Source organism: Peromyscus eremicus, chromosome 5, assembly GCF_949786415.1.
Source record: "Peromyscus eremicus chromosome 5, PerEre_H2_v1, whole genome shotgun sequence".
Classification (NCBI taxonomy): domain Eukaryota; kingdom Metazoa; phylum Chordata; class Mammalia; order Rodentia; family Cricetidae; genus Peromyscus; species Peromyscus eremicus.
This window is the reverse complement of record NC_081420.1, coordinates 59,497,048-59,509,736: the sequence shown is the minus strand read 5'-3', so window position 1 is coordinate 59,509,736 and position 12,689 is coordinate 59,497,048. Positions and strand designations below refer to the sequence as shown.

Here is a 12,689-nt window from a genome sequence, read left to right as displayed (position 1 = left end):
CCATAGCTTCTTGACACTCTAAATTGAAAATGCAGAATTTCAAGTAGTAGGGAACTGAACTGCTAAACTCTTCCACTTGGAAACTGAAAAGGGCTCTGCCACCTGGATTCAAGTGACTTAGTCATGAAGCTTTTAGTTAACATGGTACAGGGAAGAAATAAAACAGCTCATATTGTTACACAGGGAACTGAAGGGAAATCTCCTTAAAGGTTAATTGCCTGTTAGAACCAATAAATAAAAAGAACTGAGAAACTGGTATACTGAGAATCAGATTTTTCTCTATTGATGTATCACACTCCTTTAGAAAATGACTACATTGTTTTAAAAATTGAGAGGAGAAGGCTATCATCACAAAGGCAAAGTGAATATTTGTATTCCTCACCCTCCACCCTCTCAAGATTAGAATGCTCCAATATTTGAATGAAATGGGATTTTTATTTGGAGTATAGATAAATGGAGGAAGCTGTGAAATACCTAGAGATAGCATATTCATTTACATAATCAGGGGATTATATTTTACATTTATTCTGATAACCTACTATAGTCAACTGTATTTTAGCAGCATTTATTCAGCTTCTTAATATGAATTCAAGAACTCTTCAGGAACATTGCAAAGATAAACAATGAAGAAAATATAAAGAGGAAAATATAATTTATATGAACTCCTTCATTCTAGAGATACTGAAATTGTACCATTGTCAATATGTCTCTATAAACATATAAATGGACCCTGAAATATGTGCTTATTAACTGATTTTTACATTCAACAATGAATATCGTCCAATAAATACTAACAAAGTCATTAAATAAGGATGCTACTCTATCATAATTATATGTGGTATTTGATTTAGCCTATGTTCTGCTGATCTACTCTTTGTGATTGGTCTTGTGAATGATATTTCAAAGAACAGGCAGGTTTTCTATTGTCTAATTTAGGTTTGACCATGGATGTAAGTAATTAAGTAAGAACTTAGATAATCAGATAATCTGTAATCCAGCAAGAGTATGAAAGTGCAAAAAGAGAGAGAGAGAAAAAAAAACAAAAATGAAAACCAAAAACCTTCCTGTTGTTTCTTCTTACTAGTGACAGAGACAGGACGTGTTAATTTAGCAGCACTGTGGAGATGAAAAATATAAATTCTACGACAAGATCTGCAAACCTTCGGAACCTAGCTCAGGTATGGCAGGTGAATTTTGACCCATGTAAAAAGTATCTGATGAGTAGATGGTTTTTAATTTGGAAGGCCTCAGTTGACACTAAGGCCTTCTACTTGCTAAGCCCACTCATTCTCAGTATCATGAACAGGCATCTATCTACTAGTTATAAATCTTAGTACTGAAGCTCTTTTGGCATACCTTTGCTTGAAGCCTTTATCTTTAGAAACATTTCTGAACACATAAAAAGGCCAGATAAGCACCCTGCTAACCAAATAATAGGTAAACAAAAGCAGTAGATGCAATGAATGAACATATTATTTTTGTTAATTAGTTTTTTTTTTTTAATGAACTCCAACTTACTTGTTTTTAGAGGCTGCAAGTGGTAAAAGCAGAAACAGCTTTTGATATGACAAGGTAAAAACATAGCCAGTTCCACTGGTGAGGTCAAGTCAGCTCAAGAAGAGAGTGAAAAGAATGCCCACACTCCCCTGTCCAAAAAAAAAAAAAGCAAAGCTATAGAATATCCAGGCTTTACATGGAAGTAAAGCAAAGAAAGTTAAACTATGGTGATGACACCAGAAATCTGATAAACAGCTAAAGGCTTTCTTCTTCCTTTTATATGTTATAAAAGCTGAAGGAGAACTGTTGTTGCTTGTTTCTGCTCTATCAGGGGCCCACCATCCAGCTCCCAAATAAATCATACACAGAGGCTTATTATTAATTATAAATGCTTGGCCTTAGCTTGGCTTATTTCTAACCAGCTTTCTTTAACTTAAATTCGCCCATCTACCTTTTGCTTCTGGGCTTTTCCTTTTCTATTCCTGTACACCTTTCTTTGTTGCATACTCTATGGCTTGGTGTATAGCTGGGTGGCTGGCCCTGGGGTCCTGATCATTCTTTGGCTACTTCTTTTCCTCCCAGATTTCTCCTTCTATTAATTCTCTCTGTCTGTCAGCCTTGCCTAGCCTTTCTCCTGCCTTGCCATTGGCTGTTCAGCTCTTTATTAGACCATCAGGTGCTTTAGACAGGCACAGTAACATGGCTTCACAGAGTTAAACAAATGCAACATAAACAAAAGTTACACAACCTAAAATAATGTTCCCCATCCTAGGGGCATCCATGCATGTCTCTTTTAGGTTCCTCCTTGTTATCCAGCTTCTCTGGGGGATGTGGATTTTAGCCTGGTTATCTTTTGCTTTATTTCTAATATCCACTTATGAATGAATATATACTGTGTTTATCTTTCTGGGTCTGGGTTACCTCACTCAGGATGGTTTTTTCTAGTTCCATCCATTTGCCTACAAATTTCATGATGTTACTGATTTAACACTGAGTAATACTCCACGGTGTAAATGTACCACATTTTCTTTATCCATTCTTTGGTTGAGGGGCATCTAGGTTGTTTCCAGCTTCTGTCTGTTATGAATAATGCTGCTATGAACATAGTTGAGCAAATGTCCTTGCGGTATGAATGTACATCATTTGGATATATGCCAAAGAGTGGCATTGCTGGATCATGAGGTAGATTGATTACCAATTTTATGAGAAACCACTATAATGATTTCCAAAGTGGCTGTACAAGTTTGCACTTCCACCAGCATTGGAGGAGTGTTCCTCTTACTCCACATCTAGGAAGGAGAAATAGATAAGATCTCCTGAGTAAAATGGGAGCATGGGAGGGGGAGAGTGGAGGAGGTAAGGGGAGGTGGGAAGAGAACTTGAGGGAATGGGGTGGCTGAGTTGGGGGAGGGACACAGAGAGAGAGAAAAGAAAGAGATATCTTGATAGAGGGAACCATTATGGGATTAGGAAATTCCCAGGAATCCACAAGGATGATTCCAGCTAAGACTCCTAGCAATAGTAGAGAGGGTGCCTGAACTGGTCTTCCCCTGTATTCAAATTGATGCCTACCCCAATTGTCATCATAGAACATTCATCCTATAACTGATAGAAGCATATGCATCTTTGTCAAAAATTATTTGTTCATAGGTGTGCTGATTAATGTCAGGGTCTTCAATTCGATTCCATTGGTCCACATGTCGGTTTTTATGCCAGTACCAAGCTGTTTTTATTACTGTAGCTCTATAATAGAGCTTGAAGTCAGGGATCGTGATGCCTCCAGAGGTTGTTTTATTGTACAGGATTCTTTTGGCTATCCTGGGTTTTTTGTTTTTCCATATGAAGTTGAGTATTATTCTTTCCAGGTCTGTGAAGAATTGTGTTGGTATTTTGATGGGGATTGCATTGAATCTGTAGATTGCTTTTGGTAAGATTGCCATTTTTACTATGTTAGTTCTGCCTATCCATGAGCATGGGAGATCTTTCCATTTTCTGACATCTTCTTCAATTTCTTTTTTCAGGGACTTAAAGTTCTTGTCATATAGGTCCTTCACTTGCTTGGTTAGTGTTACCCCAAGGTATTTTATGTCATTTGTGGCTATAGTAAATATGTATCTCTGATTTCCTTCTCCGCTTTTTTGTCCATTGTATATAGGAGGGCTACTGATTTTTTTGAGTTGATCTTGTATCCTGCTATGTTGCTGAAGGTGTTTATAAGTTGTATCAGTTCCTTGGTGGAATCTTTGGGTTGCTCAAGTATACTATCATGTCATCTGCAAATAGGGAAAGCTTGACTTCTTCCTTTCCAATTTGTATCCCCTTAATCTCCTTATGTTGTCTTATTGCTCTGGCTAGAACTTCAAGTACTATATTGAATAAGTATGGGGAGAGCGGACAGCCTTGCCTCGTTCCTGATTTTAGTGGAATTGCTTTGAGTTTCTCTCCATTTAATTTGGTGTTGGCTGTTGGCTTGCTGTAAATTGCCTTTATTATGTTTAGGTATGTTCCCTGTATTCCTGATCGCTCCAAGACCTTTATCATGAAGGGGTGTTGGATTTTGTCAAATGCCTTTTCAGCATCTAGTGAGATGATCATGTGGTTTTTTTCTTTGAGTTTGTTTATATGGTGTATCACATTGACAGACTTTCGTGTGTTGAACCATCCTTGCATCCCTGGAATGAATCCTACTTGATCATGGTGGATAATTGTTTTGATGTGTTCTTGGAGTCTGTTTGCCAGTATTTTATTGAGTATTTTTGCATCAATGTTCATGAGGGAGATCGGTCTGTAGTTCTCTTTCTTTGTTGTATCCTTGTTTGGTTTGGGAATCAGGGTAATTGTAGCCTCATAGAAGGAGTTTGGTAATGTTCCTTCTGTTTCTATTGTATGGAACAATTTAGAGAGTATTGGTATTAACTCTTCTTTGAAGATCTGGTAGAATTCTGCACTGAAACCATCTGGTCCTGGGCTTTTTTTGGTTGGGAGACTTTTAATGACTGTTTCTATTTCCGCACACCTATGAACAAATAATTTTTGACAAAGAAGCCAAAAGTGCACAATGGAAAAAAGAAAGCATCTTCAACAAATGGTGCTGGCAAAACTGGATATCAACATGTAGAAGGCTGCAAATAGATCCATATCTATCACCGTGCACAAAACTTAAGTCCAAGTGGATCAAGGACCTCAACATAAACCCAGCTACTCTGAACCTGCTAGAAGAGAAAGTAGGAAGTAGTCTTGAACGCATTGGCATAGGAGAACACTTTCTAAATAGAACACCAGTAGCACAGACACTGAGAGAAACAATCAATCAATGGGACCTCTTGAAACTGAGAAGCTTTTGTAGGGCAAAGGATACTGTCAACAAGGCAAAGCGACAGCCTACAGAATGGGAAAAGATATTCACCAATCCCACATCTGACAGAGGACTGATATCCAGAATATATAAGGAACTCAAGAAATTAGACATCAAAATGCCCAACAGTCCAATTAAGAAATGGGCTATAGAACTAAACAGAGAATTCTCAACAGAGGAAACTCAAATGGCTGAAAGACATTTAAGGAATTGCTCAACATCCCTAATCATCAGGGAAATGCAAATCAAAACAACTCTGAGATACCACCTTACGCCTGTCAGAATGGCTAAGATCAAAAACACTGAAGACACCTTATGCTGGAGAGGATGTGGAGCTAGGGGAACTCTCCTCCACTGCTGGTGGGAATGCAAGCTTGTACAACCACTTTGGAAATCAATATGGTGCTTTCTTAGAAAATTGGGAATCCATCTCCCCCAAGATCCAGCTATACCACTCTTGGGCATATACCCAAGGAATGCTCAACCACACCACAAGAGCACTTGTTCAGCTATGTTCATATCAGCATTGTTTGTAATAGCCAGAACATGGAAACAACCTAGATGCCCTTCAACTGAAGAATGGATAAACAAAATGTGGTACATATACACAATGGAATACTACTCAGCAGAGAAAAACAATGACATCATGAGGTTTGCAGACAAATGGATGGACCTAGAAAAAATCATCCTGAGTGAGGTATCCCAGACTCAGAAAGACAAACATGGTATGTACTCACTCATAACAGGATACTAGATGTGGAACAAGGATGACTGGACTGCTACTCACATCACCAGGGAGGCTACCTGGAAATCAGGACCCCAAGAAAGACACAGAGATCGCCCAATGACAGAGAAATGGAATGAGATCTACATGAACAGCCTGGACAGGAGTGGGGGTAGTGAAGGGCGAGGGTCGAGGGAAAGAGAGCTTGGGTGAGTGGGAGATTCCAGCTGGATCAACAACAGAGAGGGAGAACAAGGAATAGGAGACCATGGTAAATGAAGACCACATGAGAATAGGAAGAAACAAAGTGCTAGAGAGGCCCACAGAAATCCACAAAGATACCCCCACAACAGACTGCTGGCAATGGTCGAGAGACAGTCCGAATTGACCTACTCTGGTGATGGGATGGCCAAACACCCTAATTGTCGTGCTAGAAACCTCATCCAACTACTGAGGGATCTGGATGCAGAGATCATGACTAGGCCCCAGGTGGATCTCTGGGAGTCCAATTAGCGAGAATGAGGAGAGTTTATATGAGAGAGAATTGTTGAGACCAAGGTCGGATAAAGCACAGAGACAAATAGCCAAACAAACGGAAACACATGAAATATGAACCAATGGCTGAGGGGTCACCAACTGGATCAGGCCCTCTGAGTGGGTGAGACAGTTGATTGGCCTGATCTGTTTGGGAGGCATCCAGGCACTGGCACTGGGTCCTGTGCTCATTGCATGAGTCGGCTGTTTGAAACCTGGGGCCTATGCAGGGTCGCTTGGCTCGGCCTGGGAGGAGGGGACTGGACCTACCTGGACTGAGTCCACCAGGTTGATCTCAGTCTGTGGGGAAGGCTTTGCCCTGGAGGAGATTGGAATGGGAGGCGGGCTGGGGGGAAGGTGAGGGGGCGTGAGGGGGGAGAACAAGGGAATCTGTGCCTGTATGTAGAACTTAATTGTATTGCAAAATAAAAATTTAAAAAAAAAAAAAAAAGAAGAAGCATATGCAGAGATTGACAGCTAACCACTAGGTGGAGCTCCCAATGTCCAGTGGAACGAAGAGAGGGAGGAGGGATTTTTTGAAAAAGGGATCAAGATCATGCTGGGGAAACCCACAGAGACAGGTGACCCAAGCTAGTTGGAGTTCACTGACTCTGGACTGATAGCTGGGAAACCTGCATGGGACCAAACTATGTCCTCTGAATGTGGGTAACAGTTGTGTGACTTGGGCATTTGTGGGATCACTGGCAGTGGGACCAGGATTTATCCCTAGTGCATTAACTGGCATTTTGGAGCCCATTCCCTATGAAGGGGTACCTTGCTCAGCCTCAGGGGAGAGGGGCTTGGTCCTGCCTCAACTTGATATGCCAGACTTTATTGGCTCCCCATGGAAGACCTTACCCTCTCTGAGGAGTGGATGTGGGGTTAGGGAGGGGGAATGTGGGGGGTGAGCAAGAGGAGGGGAGGGAAAGGGAACTGTGGTTGTTATGTAAAATGAAAAAAAAACTTTTAATTAAAAATAAATAAATAATATTCTCCAACAGAGAACAGGGATTAGAGAGGAAGCAGGGGTTCATTTCAGATTGGAAGAGTACTTTCCCATCCTATTTTAGTAACTCCAAGTCACCCTGAATCTTTGGGTAAAGATGTTTTAACCTGTGTAGATGAACGTGGAATGACATGAGTTCTTTGTCAAGATAGAGCTGAAATCATGACATCTTCCATAATGCCAAGAGTTAACAATTAGTGACCATCATAAATGGAAAGAAATGACATTCATGGGAGCAAACACAGTTTTCATTACTGGCAATTTCATGAACATTCACATTAATTGTGTTTTATAACTTACATTACAATTTTACTGACAATAGACTGTGGCTCACAACCTATAGTTGATAGTAGAAATGTCCTAACCACCAGTATTCTTTTATTTAATTAAAAAAAGATATCATAATGTATCCCAGGGTGGCCTTGATCTCATGGTGATCCTCATACCTTATTGCTCAGATATAATATTCAAATAAATGCAGTTTTGTAGACCTGCATCTAGCATATAGTAAGCATTTGATGTAGAAGAGCTATACATAAATTAAGTAAACAAATATCTGTTAAGCAACTATCCTTTATCAGTGAACCTAAATAGTGATTGGGGTTATAAGTACTTATAAATCTAATGTCCACTCTTAAAAACAAACTACCTCCATTTTCTCTTTCCTTCTCTTTGCTTTTTCTTTTTCTTTGTCCACTGACATGGACAAGAGAGCACTGTCTAGCTTTAAAAACTTTGCTTGGTCTCATCCCCCATCCCCCACCCTCCATTGCCCCAGCCCCATCCCCAGTTTACTCATGGAGATCTCCTCTATTTCCCCCTTCCCGGGATGATCCATGCATTCCTCTTAAGGGCCTCCTTGTTAGCTAGCTTCTCTGGAAGCTAGTAGTCTGGTTATCCTTTGCTTTATATCTAGTATCCACTTATGAGTGAGTACATACCATGTTTGTCCTTCTGAGTCTGAGTTACCTCACTCAGGATGATATTTTCTAGTTCTATCCATTTGCCTGCCTTTACTGAATGTACCAGGCCCTGCGAATTCCCCATGGGAGAACTTGCCTTGTTGGAGGAGGGAATGGGGGGTGGGTTGAGGGAGGAAGGTGGGAAGGGTGGGAGAAGGGAGGGGAGCAGTCTGTGATTGATATGTAAAATGAATTTAAAAATTCCTTAATAATAAAAAAAAAGAACTTTGCTTGGAATTTCTGCTCAAAATGTTATTCTCTAGATCTGTGGCCACACCTCCCCCCACCCCTGCCCTCCACATACCTGTAAGCTTTGCTTACATGCCACTGCAATGAGGAAAAGCTGTGTAACTGGCCTCCTTATTCTTCCAATACTACACAGTAGTCTCCTTCATATTGACTTAATTTTCTGTTGTCACAGCATTTTTAATCCAAAACCTCATATATAAACATTCCTATTGACTTCTCATCTATAAGTTATCTGTAATTTATTTACTCAATTGCTTTTGAAATATGTTCTTTTTTCACCTAAAGTTTCAGCTTGGTCTATTTATGGCCAATGTTCTCTGCCAGGCATCCAAAAACTAGCAGACGTTCAATAAATTTTAATTGAATGAATGAATCAAGGAGAACAAGAAGAAAGACAGCATCTATTGAATGATGTGCTAAGGCAAGCACCTTGTAGCTTACATGTCTCATGAATATTCCCAGTTAGTTTATTATCAAGTTCCTGTTACTGCTTTTCAAAATTTGAAAGGAAAAAAATAAATTTTATATATATATCAGCACAAAATAGCATGAGAGAGTCCCTTCTGTCCCTGGTCAGGAGACAGAAATGACTTTCCACAGTAGATAAGATCTCAGTAAAACCCAGATGCTAAGAATCTGAAATCACTATGTAGGCTTGGTTTTGATGCCAAATGATCCATGCTGCTCTCCCTTGGGGTGCCTTTGTGCTGGAACCCACACAGATCCCCTGATATGATTTGGCTGGGATTATGTACTGGTTAGTCATTTGGAACTTTTTCATTTCATCTCGTACTTTGCCATATAAATAACCCAGTCTCTCCACTACACAAGAGTATGGACCTGGCTGACCGCCCTTTTAAATCTAACATTATAAAATCAATGAGGCATGGTTAGGAGTACACTACCTGAATGGAAATAAAACAATTCTAAGCAAAACCTTTCTGTGTTTCTCTCTGGGTGGGCATTTGATGTTTGGAGCTCTCAGGCTGCACAGGTCATGTTTTTATTTCTCCCTACATGGTTTCGACACATTGATGAATCGCTTGGGAATGGCAAGTGGTAGTAGGTCTGACAGGAATATCCCAGCTTCTCCTATTGACATAAAGCATCCGTTAAAAGATGGTAGAATGAAAGATGGGGAATATTGAAAGAGAAAAAATTCAAGGAACTTCAAACCTATTTTCTAGCTGAAATCAAGGTCAAGGATATATGTATATATATCCCATTTCTCTATCAAGGTAAGTATCACCATTTTCCTCTCCAGTCATAGAGAAGCATGGTTTCTCATATAGAAGAGAAAAAGATGGCCTCTTTTCTAAAGAACTTGGGTATTTGACTTCATGTAGACATTAAAAAAAGAATTCCAGTTAAATAAATGTCTATTAACATTCATTCTAATATAAAGACTCTCATTGTGATAACTGTGCCTGTCACTAGGTATAAAGAGACCACCCCTTGGTGCTCTGTATATTTTAAGAGGGGGTGAAGTCGCAACCAGTGACAGAATCAAGACAGTGACCTTAGCTCCTTACATGCAGCCTTGGCCATTAGGTTTTCTCTTTCCCAGGCACATGGTACTTCCCATTAGATATTTTAGAAGAGGAATGGCATAAAGCCTTCATGCCCACATTTATATATTTATACACATATGCCTATGAATACAGAGGAGGCATACATGTGGGTACATGCACATATATGCATATATCTGAATGGATATATTATGAGTGAGGTGGTTATAAGTTTTTATGTATTGTGAATAGAGTGGTTCTGTTTCTATTCCTAGTTTAAAGAAACCATCATATACTAAAGTTCATTTATTCCTTTTGAACCTGAGACTATGGTTCTACATTGATAGGTCTCTTCCAAAATTGTGTGATCCAGGTGAGGAAGGAGATCTTGAGGGGAAACAGGGAGATGAAGGGTATATATATATATATATATATATATATATATATATATATATATATATATATATATGTGTGTGTGTGTGTGTGTGTGTGTGTGTGTGTGTGTGTGTGTGTGTGAATACAAGTTGTTTTAAGTGGTTAGAGTATTGAAAACTCCTAGAGATCAAATAAATTTGATTTTGTTGCAATCTAATTTACAAATAATTGCTCACACCCACACAGTAATGCTAACTAACTTAGAGCAAAATGGGTAATGAGTATTCAGAAGGTACATGTAAGTAGATATACAGTTTACTACCCACTAACTGGGTATACATTGCAAGCCTGAATGATCAGAGTTCCTGAGGTTTTACCAAAGTTCTAGAAGCTTATTTTCTTGTATGCAATTATTCAATAATAAATAAAAATTATTTATTTTATCATTTCAGAAATAAGCAAAGTATTTCATACATGCAACTAAATATGAATCTTTCAGCCAAAAGAGTTGTATTTTTCCACAAAGAATGCTGCCACCTCTATGAAAAGCTTCAATTTCTTAATCCAGTTTCTTCAGCCTGAAATTGCTAAATAATCTTCCTAGCTTCAGCATTCATTAATATAGTCATTTACTTTCTGTGGACTCAGTCTAAATAAAGGGTTTACAGACAGAAACATTACATGGGAGTTTTGCTTTCTTGTGTATTTGGTTTTTTCAGTTATGTGAATTGAAGTATTTAGAGGAAAGAAAAATACTGTAGCATGAATCTTAAAAGGTCTTATTAGTAAAAACAAACCTGGAGTCAGGTATTGGGGTGAACGCTGAAAGATCATAGAGACAAAACAGGCCACAGCTAACCTCACCTTGCCAACTTCTTAGCTGATCTTGTTTCCTCAGACTGAAAGCCTCTGAGTCCTCACCCAAATGGATCTCAGCTGAACTGCTGCTAAGAGCTAAAGTCTTAAAGAGGCTCTAGTTCCTGGTCCTCACGCCTTATATACCTTTTTGCTTCCTGCCATCACTTCCTGGGATTAAAGGCAAGTGTCACCATGCCTGACTGTTTCCAGTGTGGCTTTGAACTCACAGAGATTCAGATGGATCTCTGCCTCCAGAATGCTAGGATTAAAGGTGTGTGTGCCACCATTTTCTGGCCTCTATGTCTATCTAGTGGCTGTTCTGTTCTCTGACCCCAGATAAGTTTATTAAGATACACAATATATTGGGGGACACAATATCACCACAAAATACCTCAGGCACAATAGTTAGGTGAGAATTTAAACAGCTCCTGGAGCTGGGCATGGTGGTGCATGCCTTTAATGCCAGCACTAGGGAGGCAGAAGGAGGTGAATCTCTGTGAGTTTGGGGCCAGCCTGGTCTATAAAGCAAATTCCAGGACAACCAGAACTTTTATACAAAGAAACTCTGTCTCAAAACAAACAAACAAAAACACACAGAAAACAAAAAAATGTAATTAAACAGCTCCTGGACTTGGATCTCTCACATTCATGACTGTTCTGTTATCCACAAAAGAGACCACTTCACAGGACTTCTGAATTTGTAGGAATCCTTAAACTTTCTCAATATTGGTAGTGAAAGATTGTGACACTAGAAAGTCCTTCAATGGCAATGTGGTTAGAGGTTCTAATATACACAGTTTCCCACATCTTGAAAGATTTTCTTTTGTTCTGTTAAAAATGTTCGTGGAATTGCTGGATCTGTTACTGAACATTTAGTTGAAGACAAATGTTTGGGTTTCCTTTGTGCTCACCTTACTCTCGTGCCTGGCCCTCTCCGTGATTGCGCTTGGATGCTGGACACAACGTAACTTTCAACACCAAAAAGTGCTTAACCTTTTTTGAGTTAAACTGAGACCCTTGGGGTTTCCCTGGCATCAGTGCTGCCTAATTCAGAGGCCAAAATGTTTTTCTCAAAATACAATAGTATCATGACATCTGATCGGATAAAACAAATTAAATTTTCATATCTTTTTAACACATATTTTTTATTTATGTTTTGGGAATTTCACATCGTGTACCCCAATCCCACTCATTTCCCAGTCTCTTTATATCTTCACCCTTGCAGCATCCTCCCACTAAAATAACAATTTGAAAAATATACATATTAATTTTTTTTAAAAAAGCACTTTGCTCCTCTGTCTTCCCTGACTCTCCATCACCTCTTCATTCTTCTTAGTGGCATTGGGAGCTGCAGTGAGTCACAAAGTAGACCCTATAGTCCAAAAGGCTTAACTTGTAAGTGTTCATTGCAGTGAGTTATTGGTCTGGTTCAAGGCCTCTGGTTTCTAGTATACCATCATACTGGACCCTCACTGCAACTCCTCTTGAAAATCTTGCTGTTGCCCTAATTATGGAGATCCTTTGGCTATGGTTCCACAAGACTAGTTCCTTCATGCTCTCCAGCAAGTCATAGATGGGGTAGATGCTGGGGTGGGCCAACTCAAAGCACTGGATGTGGACC

General features: G+C 39.5%; 1 long non-coding RNA gene across 1 annotated transcript; it reads left to right on the top strand.

The window, feature by feature from the left end:
• Positions 1-1,103: 1,103 nt before the first annotated feature.
• Positions 1,104-10,843, top strand: LOC131910516 (uncharacterized). Its single transcript, XR_009379146.1, has 3 exons — positions 1,104-1,178; positions 9,385-9,565; positions 10,663-10,843. It is a non-coding gene; the product is annotated as an uncharacterized LOC131910516 (long non-coding RNA).
• Positions 10,844-12,689: the final 1,846 nt, after the last annotated feature.